Source organism: Drosophila sulfurigaster, chromosome 2R (genome assembly GCF_023558435.1).
Source record: "Drosophila sulfurigaster albostrigata strain 15112-1811.04 chromosome 2R, ASM2355843v2, whole genome shotgun sequence".
Taxonomy (NCBI): Eukaryota; Metazoa; Arthropoda; class Insecta; order Diptera; family Drosophilidae; genus Drosophila; species Drosophila sulfurigaster.
Window position 1 is genome coordinate 36,810,188 of NC_084882.1, and position 9,598 is coordinate 36,819,785.

At 40.9% G+C, this 9,598-nt stretch overlaps 1 protein-coding gene across 1 annotated transcript in view; it reads left to right on the forward strand.

Moving 5' to 3' along the window:
• Positions 1-9,598, forward strand: part of LOC133839126 (glutamine--fructose-6-phosphate aminotransferase [isomerizing] 2) — a 120,058-nt gene that overhangs the window by 5,932 nt on the left and 104,528 nt on the right. The gene's annotated exons all lie outside the window — the stretch shown is intronic.

Consider the following 9,598-nt stretch of genomic DNA (forward strand, 5'->3'; position numbering starts at 1 on the left):
AAAGTAAAACAAAACTTGGTTGACTGGAACAGGGAAAACAGCTGCTGTGGAAACTATGTCTTCGACTGCATGAGTATTTAAGCTTGGGCAGCCGAAGGCAAGGTTTACTTTTATTTCTCTTTTTGCATACTTGGGTTCTTTAAGTTTGGATGGCTCTGAACGAAGAGGAAGGAGTTGGTTAAAAGAAGGGAGAGGAAGACAAAAGCGACAGCTTTAATTAAGAACTCCGTCGGCGTCAAATTAAGTTAAAGATGCAAACAAATGTGTCCTTAGACCGAAATGGTGTCAAAATTCTTGTCACTTCAAACACGCCCACAAAGTGTTGCAATTATATTTGTCATGCATGCAGAGCGCACCAACTGCGGGTAGCCATCACAGAGTACACAGACACACACAAAGACATACTTAGAAACAGAGACACACACACACACACACACATGCAGACACAGATAGCATAGCGCACATATTTGTGCAGTCGCAGTTGTTGTAAAGACAGCAAAGGCAACGCCGGAGATGGCTGACGGGTAGCGACAATGTTGCCACAGTCTGCACCTGCCTGCGTTTGAGTTGCAGAGCAGAGCAGAGAGCAGCGAGCAGCGCAGCAGCAACTGGATGCCACAGACTGCCTGCCGCATGCTGCCAAGTCGAGTCTCATTTCAGTCATGTCGTTCTGTCCGCGTCGCGCTGCTCGTTAAGCGTGCAGCAGTTCCTACTACTATATATGGCAGTACTATAGTACAGCAGTAGAAGCTGCAACTGCAACATAACATGTGCTTAACCCAAAAGCAGACGCACACCGCCCCCTCGCCACCTCCCTATATTTCCTTCTTGCCTTTGCTCCCCTCTGACATGTTACAGCCTAATTGCAGTTTTTCAAATGTTGCAGTTGCTTCCGAAAAAATTAGGGTCATGGAATTTTTAAAGGCGACCCTTTGCCATCGGAGTCGTCTCTGCTTAAAGGACTAAAGTGGGAAAGGGAAGCCAGTAATATGAGCACGCCAAGAAGTGCCTTGCAATGCGAATATCCGCTGCGTTCTGCACAAGCACTTAAGCTTTTGTTTAAACGAATTTCTCGCTATACTCGCACTCGTAACATACTCGTAGTCGTACTCGTAATCCAATGACATTTTGAGCTGCTGTTCGCAGCAACATTTCAGATGATTAGATTCAAACTTCTTCTGCTTAATCTTGTGACTAGCATTGAGTGTCATTGCACTACGAACATAGAACTTAAATGGGCCTCGATTTGAGGTTTCGTGGTTTTGGGGGAATAGAAATGATTGGCATAACGACGTCAGTCAGCTGCCGCAGTAATAAGTTAAAGAGCATTTACCAGCAGATACGCCCAATTCTCCTTCTTTCTCTTATCATTATACTGAGCACTAACCCTTTTACGACGGAAGAAAGGGCGGAATCAGGACGCTGGCAATGGGAAAAGTTTGAGCAGCCTGCATAAATTCCATAACCCAACCTATTCCATTCCCGTAGACGACAATTTTAGTCCTCAGTTTGCTGCACAGGCGTCGTAAAATAGTTAAAATATTTGAACAACTTTCCGGCGACTTAATGAGCGCTTAAATTCGCATATGCAATGCAATTGTTGGCAACTTGAAATACCTGGAAAAATCATTGGAATCGAGTATATATCGAGTATGAATAAAGATTGCGGTTGCCAATTGCCGTGCAATTTGCAGGATGTTGACGTGCTCGAAGAACTCACGACTCACAAATGAAAATTAAACTTTTGCCCGACAAGCTAAACCAAAAAAACTAGCTACAAAAACTGATGGCAGCTGTGGACTGCGGATTCTGAACTACAATTTGATTGGCAAGGGGGGAACGCTTCACGGAAATGCGGCAAGGCGGAAAAGCGGAAAGAGCAGACAGGCCGGTGTACGAGAACGTGAAAAGAAAAGATGAAATTCTCGTTGCAGGAAAATGTTCCATTAATTTTTACATACAATGACCTGAATCAGCGTTTTTGGTGCTTCATCTGCTGGCTGGTTCTGTTTTGTTCTTTGTTTGAGCAGGTTGAGGAGAAGCCTAAGGGGAGAAGGAGAGCGAGGGCAGTGACTTAACCAATTACAATGGGGATGCGAAGAAGGCAGCGACGTGAGTGGGGCTAAAGCCAGCTTCCCAATGAATTGAGGGTCTCAGGTGGGAGTTTTCACATTGCCATTGCCATTGCACAGCGTGCAATAAGCTAAAGCTGAAGCTGGAACCTACAACTGAAGCTGGTGCTGAAGCTGAAAAGCGTCGCTTCGAACGTGCAAAGAATCTAAAACAATTTGGGGAAAAGAGGAAACGTGCAGGAAGCCTCAAATTAAACAAGTTATGGCACACCGATGATGCCATACCCTCTCAAACTACGCCCACGAAAATATTCCAACTGCCATTTATATGGGTCGTTTTATACTTTACTTTGTTACTTGCATAGAATAATTCAAGTAAAGTCGGCAATTAAAAGTGCTGCAAAAGTGATGAGCAAGTGCTTCACGTCCAAATGAATAAGCTGTCCAGCCAGTCACTCCCAATTGTGCTGGCCTTTCATTTGTTGCAGCAGTAGCAGACTGAGAGCAGGCACTTTTAACCAAATTACAGTATATACGTCTAGTCTGGCAGTAGTTGCTGCTGCTCAAGCGACAAAGGTCAAGAGTCGGACAAAGCGAGAAAAAGAGAAGCTTTAACCCTCAGCTCACCTGACTGCTGAATGAATACTCGTTTTAAATTCAAATTAAATTGAGTATATGAATGAAGCATCCGCTAAGTTGTTATAGCAACGCCTGATTAAATCTATTTATTTCATTTGCTCGCACTCGCATATGAATGAAATATTACCCAGTTTGTTTATTACGGTTCAAGCATCATTTTTACCAAAGTCACTCTGATAAATTCATTCGGTTCAGTTATTATATTAACTATTTATAAAGATGCGACTGTGAACTGAAATGAAAAACCAACTTGAAAATCGAGAGCTTTAATATTTTTGTGCGCTTTCTCTGTCATGCATTATTATTTTTACGATTTAACGATACGAAATACAATTCGAAAAATGGTTGGAAATGGCATCAGGCACTCCTCAACCCATCTTTGCACTGAATGACCGCTGAAACACGTAAATATATGTGCATATATGCACATAAAAATATATACGTAATCACATGGATATATAACATATACTATATATATTTCAGTTGCCTGGCCGCGAATATTTGTTATTTTCCATACCCTGCAACAACAAATGTGGTAAACGGGAGTCGAATAAATCTGTAATGATGCCCAGCAAATAAAGTAAAAGTTAAAAAGGGATGTGCAGCTCACCTACATAAAGAATCGATTCAATAGAAGAGTATCCTTCCGTTGGTCAAGTTCATGTAATGCACTCTAACTTATTCATTATGTATGTACATCTACTATACATACATTGCTTGATATTGTTGTTGTTGTTGCTGTTGTTTCTGTGGCTGCCACTTCGATGTTGATGCTGCTGCTGCTGCCCGTTGGTTATTTTAACAATGTTTTATGGTTTTGGCAGCATTTAAACAGCGAATTCATTAAATTTTAGCGCATACATAAACGACGCATACGCCCCGTTGTCCGTTGTAAATTGAGCAGCATTTGTTGTGGATCGATACATTCGAGTACTCGTATCGTATACGTAATATTGCCTCTCTAATTGCACAAATATTTATATATTTAAACGATGTGTTGTATCATGTATTCGCTGCAGATGAAATAGCTTCTAAACGGGCAACTTCGAAATATGTTTTTCAATTTGGCTTTATTGTCTTATTGCTGTTTCGTGTCTGTCCTGTTCTTGGCCTTGTCTTGTCTGCTCTGCGGTATGGAATGCCGTTTCATTAAGTGTAATATTGTTCGCTTCTCATTTGCAGAACGAATTTATTGCAAAGTGCTTGTGGCTATTTAACGTTTTTAATTGAAAAACTTTTGTTTTTTGTTGTCGCTACGAGTTTGTACTATCTATCTCTCCAGGGAGAAGCTTCTTTGGTCACTGCTGGCAACCGTATTCCTTAGTCATCGTTGTAGTTGCTTGGTTTAAGTTGCTTGCTACCGCTGTCAACGACAACTACTTGCAGCCACTTATCATAATTAGCCCTCTGATGGTGCCGCTTCTCGAGGTGACGACGATGATGATGATGGAGGCTGTGGTGCAAATGGCGAAGTTTTGCCTTCCATGCTATACAACATGCCATCCACTTGGACCACAACGCCATTAACAACTCATTGCCAATGGGTGGCATCTTCTGCCCTGTTGCTGTTGCCGTTGCGAACAACAAAATACTTGACAGCATATACATATATTTTCATAACGGAAGAACAAACGAACGAAAGAAACAGAAAGTAAGGAAGATGGAGTGAGTCAGTCAGTCATTCAGTTCGGTCGGTCGGTCGGTCCACTTATTCATATTGTTCCTGCGAGCTGCTTCATCATTATTGACAGACGTAATCAATTGCAGTCCATTAGACTTTTGCAATCGGTTGCAGACAAAGGAGAAACCCTAAGACAATTACAATCGAGCTATCGGGCAATATCTGTTTCGTTTCTGCTCTTTTATTTCTTTCTTCTTTGTGTGTATTGCAGAGAAGCACGTAATGAAAAATAAAAGTACAATTATTTACCCAAAGTCAAAGTCTATACAACTTAGTTTCATTATGAATGTTAATCAATAATTTGGTAAATAACTCACCAACTGAAAAGTCCATTAAATGCTGTACTCCGATTTGCTTTAATCAACTTTAAACATTCCGCTTCAGCACGTGATTCGGTCAATTATGATTTATTATCCTTGCTGTGGCCATTAACAATTGTGAATTGCAATTACGTTTTGCTAAGAGACAATCAATTTATTGTTGAAGTGTCGCTTCCCTTGGCTAATTGGCCATTTATAGATTACTTACCACATCAAAAAAGAAAGAGATGGAAAATATATGATGACAATGCATTTAGTTCAATAATAATACGTATATTCGTTTATTACCCTGTCTTTCAATGATTTAATCCCAAAATTATAAATAAAAGGTAACAGAATGTTTACATTTGCTTTTCATTTCATTTCATTTCGTTCACTTTCTTTCAATGTGAAAAAAAGCCTATTTAATTTTATAATGAATCAATATTTGTTCTGGTCTCGCGTACTTTTAAGAATGTGCAATGCATATTTACCTTTTCGTTTTCGGTTTTGGCAAATAGTCAATAGTCACAACACAAAATAAACAATTTCTCAAATAGTATTGGACTGGAAGAAACAATTACAATTACGATTATGGTTTACGATAACGATTACAATTACAATTACAATCGCAAAAGGCAAACAAATAGAGGAGCTATTTGCAAGTATGTGTGTTCTGTTTTTTTACTTATTTGTTTTTGTTGTTGTGTGTTTTTCTTTCTGTTTTTGTGCTTGAGCATGGAGTGTCTGGGCTCACACTCAGCTTTTGTTTAACAATTTCTAAAGGCTTTCAACTATGCTTGAAGTACGATTTTCATTACAATTCAATTCAATACAATGCAATTCATTTTGTTTCATTTTCATTTTGATTCACTATGAACGAGTATATTTTTAACGGTGATAGCACATTTTATATGTGAAAGGTATTTATTTTATAATTACAAAACAGCACTGAATCTCTGAAACCTGCTGTTTCATTAGACTCGCTTTCATCATCTTAATCTTACGAAATAAACTTCTCTACTGGAGCAATCAAATAAGTTGAACAAATAAGGTGTTACATTTGATCTTTTGCAATAGGTTTAAAGTATTTTGCTCTTGTTCTCAATTATTTTCGACTTAAGTGAGTGTCACTCAACGCTTAACTATCAATATTCGATCGAATACTTAGTAATTGTTAGTTTAAGTTACAATTATTTTATATATATTTTTTGGCATTTAAGGCAAATAAAACTCTCAAGTTGTGCTCCCCAATAGATCTCTGGCCTAGGACTTATTATTTTATATAGATTTTTGTTTTTGTTTTTTTTTTTTTATATGTAAACTTCATGCGCTGACTTAGGACTAGAAATTCATGAAATATGATTACTATTATCGTATATTGTATGTGTGTATAAACTGTATTAACTATAAGAGATATACATTTGCGACTCCTCGACTTGGTATTAAAATTCATACTAAATATGTTATGTTGATTTCGCTAGATGCATTTAAAATAACTTCAAACCTTCTCTTCACATTTGATCTGGGATTACGATAGCCTCTAGATTGCTATGCTATAATTAACCGTAGAAATATGTAGTCAATTGCTAAATTTTACTAACTTGATTAGATTCGACTCGAGAGAGCGGCGTCTTGTGAGTGTGAATGAGTCTTACAGTATTTACAAGTAGAAGAGCTCCAGCTCCTCCCCTTCGGACAGAGTCTCTTGGCATCGCCTGTTGCTGCTCTCAGATGTATGGATTGCCTCGCTCTGTAACTGATCCTAGAAGCATTGGCTGCGTCCTGACATCGACATCTGCATGCCGTGGGAGGTGGGCGTGGTCGCGCTGCCAGCGCTTGTGGGCGGCTTGCTGCCCATCAGCAAGGAGCCCGGGCCTGGCGAGGCAGTCACTGTGATCGCTGGTATATCCGACTTATTGCTGCTGCCATTGGTGGGTGTGCCTGCTCGACTGCCTCCGCCTCCTCCTCCGCCGCTCTGCATGGAATCACCAATGGTTAGAGGCGAACCCAGACCCATTGTGGCAGTCATGGGCAGCATGTTGAAGTTGAGGTGCGGTTGCGGTCGCACCGCAATTGCCATCGGCAGCGAGGCCTTGCGGTTAAGCGAGTGTCATCCATAGAAGTACTGTCCGCTGCTCTCCGTCGACATGCCACGTGCCAGCGTTCGCGGCACCGTGCTGTCATAGTAAACACTGTGTCCTCCACTGCCACCTGTCGAGGCCATCGAATGCGCTGGCATTGCTCCCATTCCCCCCATTCCCATGCCCATGCCCGCCGGCGGAGGCGACGGCGAGCTCATCAGTCCCATGCTCGTCGGTATCAGCGTTCGCCTCAGCGTGCCGTGAGTGTGCTGATGTCCTGGCACCATAATCGTGCCACTTATGTAGGCGGGCGAGACGCCTCCCATGCCAGAGGGACCCAGCATGTGTGGACCTGCAAGGAGTATGAGATTGTGAGGTGAAGTAGCGAGTAACAATTTGTCGCATAATTGCTTTTGAGCTATAATTGATAATTAGCTGATTTTGCGCATATAAAAGCTGTTCATTAAATAAGAGACAGCCTCATAATTTTCACATTTATGTGTTAATTATATCACATGCAATAATTGATTATACTCAAAGTAAATCTAAAATTTCTGAAATCCCACTACAACTTTTAGTTTTACTCAATAACTTAATGAAGCCTTACTGAAATGTTATTTATATAGTTATTTGATACATGCATACTTGAAGTTGGCATTAATTACTTTCCAAAAATAAATAATAATTTATCATATATGCAGAGTTTGCGCATTTTAAAGACTTTCATAAAATATAATCTAATTACTTGTACAAATGCACTATTCAATAATTCACAAATTATTAAAGCAAAACATATTGAAATTTTAGACAGCATTGTGAAACGATAATACACAAAATTCGCTTTCAAAAATATGTGTGCATAGTTTGTGATTTTTGCAGCTAACAAATTTGCATTTAGGCAATTAAAATTTAATGGATTTTAATTCGGTAATGTGTGCAAAAATCCAATTGCTGCACATAATCGACACTAACTTACTCGTATTTCTAATGTGAAACATAGAAACATAATCATATTCCATTTTGGTCATTATGAGGTGAATGAATAGTTAAATGCTCACCAATAGTCATGGCTCCACTCACAGCAGGATGTCCCATGCTCGTATAAATATTGCCCTGCGTCGGTGGCTGCATCAGGACGCTGGTTGCCGTCGAGGACGATGCCGAGGGATGATGCAGCTGGGCGCCCTGCAAGCCAGCGTAGTTGGGCGTCGGTGCGTACGTCATGTACGATGCCTTTGGTGTATGCAAACACACGACGATGAGCGACGATGTAAACGTGCAGTTTGCAGGTAACAATAACGGCAGCGACATGAAAAGGTAGAGCAAAGAGTTAAGCCTGCGTGCATTTATCCTTGTTATTGGGAATGGCATATCCGGCAAAAAAGACAGCGGAGACATCAGACAGCAAACAGCAGGCAACGAAAAGCTGCTATCTCTCTCTCTCGTTCCTATCTTTACACACATTCACGTTCACATGTCCTTGCTTCAGGGTTTTCATAATGAATTCTTTATCATAAATTAAACATTCACACTTGTTCTCAACGTATGTACATGTGTGTGTGTATGTTGCCGGGATTGAGATCAACTGTAACTTTGTCCATATAGGAAATATCTTTTTAATTACTTTTACTCAGTTTTAAATCCAACCACAGCTCCCCTTTGCCCCTTATGCAAACTTTCCAATTATGCACTTAAGTGTGTAGGGTGTTTGAAGGGACTTAAAGTAATCGGTTGGCCAGGCCAATTGTTCTTGTTGCTGCTGCTGCTGTGAATTTCCTTAACATTTGTACTTGTTATTTTCATCTTTTGTACGGACAAGACCTCAGGCATTTTTCTTTACAGACAAACAGACGGAGAGACGGACAGCCGGATGGACGGTACCCGTTACCGGGTGCAGTAATTTTAATTTTCCACCTTTCAGCAAACCATCAGAGTGCTTTCACATGCACAAATACAAACACACACCCATACACAATATATGTATAGTATAAGGCGGGAATGGTTTTTTGTAGCTGCTTCTGTTGCTGTCCTGTTGTTTCCTCATGCTCCGACCCCCATGAAATAAACAAGAAAAACAACAAAAAGCACAAAAATTGTTGCAACGAGCATTTGGAGCAAGGCTACTACGAGTCTCCCAGTCTCCCAGAGGATGAGGAAGTGTAGAGAAGTAGAAAGAGTTGAACTGCTGCGCTGCGGGGTCTGCGGGACAACGGGGCGATTAAAGGACTCGTCGCTTTTGTGTTGGCCAAAATGGGTTTAATGGCAAGGGAACTTCACTGGCGCCGAGCTTCCTCTCATTTCCGTTCGCCAGGAACCAGCAACCAGTAACAAGCAACAGAAAGAGAACCACAACAAGTCTCTCTTGGCTTTGATGCGCCCTTGTTGTCTATTGTGGAGCTGTGGGCAGGGGCGGCAGAAGCCAGGAGACAGACGGAAGCAAGAACAATGAAATTTCCATATTTAGAAATGATTATTTACCCTGGGTAATGACTACAGGTAATGACCAAGCCAGCAGCTCCTCTGGCCAGGCACATGCTGAGAACTATTCACTGTGGCCATTGAGAGGTGATTTAGTAAATTACACCGAGTTAAGCCCCCGAAAAAAAAGGGATTACGACGACAATTATTTAGTAGTATTTAAATAAGAATACTAAGCCAAGCTGCTTTCTATATTCGCAACTGTTTCTCCCAGCGAATCCCACGATTACTTTAAGCAATTTCAATTCATTTGCAACTCACCTCGTTACGCGATGATAAGCTGGACAGCGGCATGGGAGCTGTAAGATCCACATCGACATCGATGTCGGAGATGTCATCACCGAA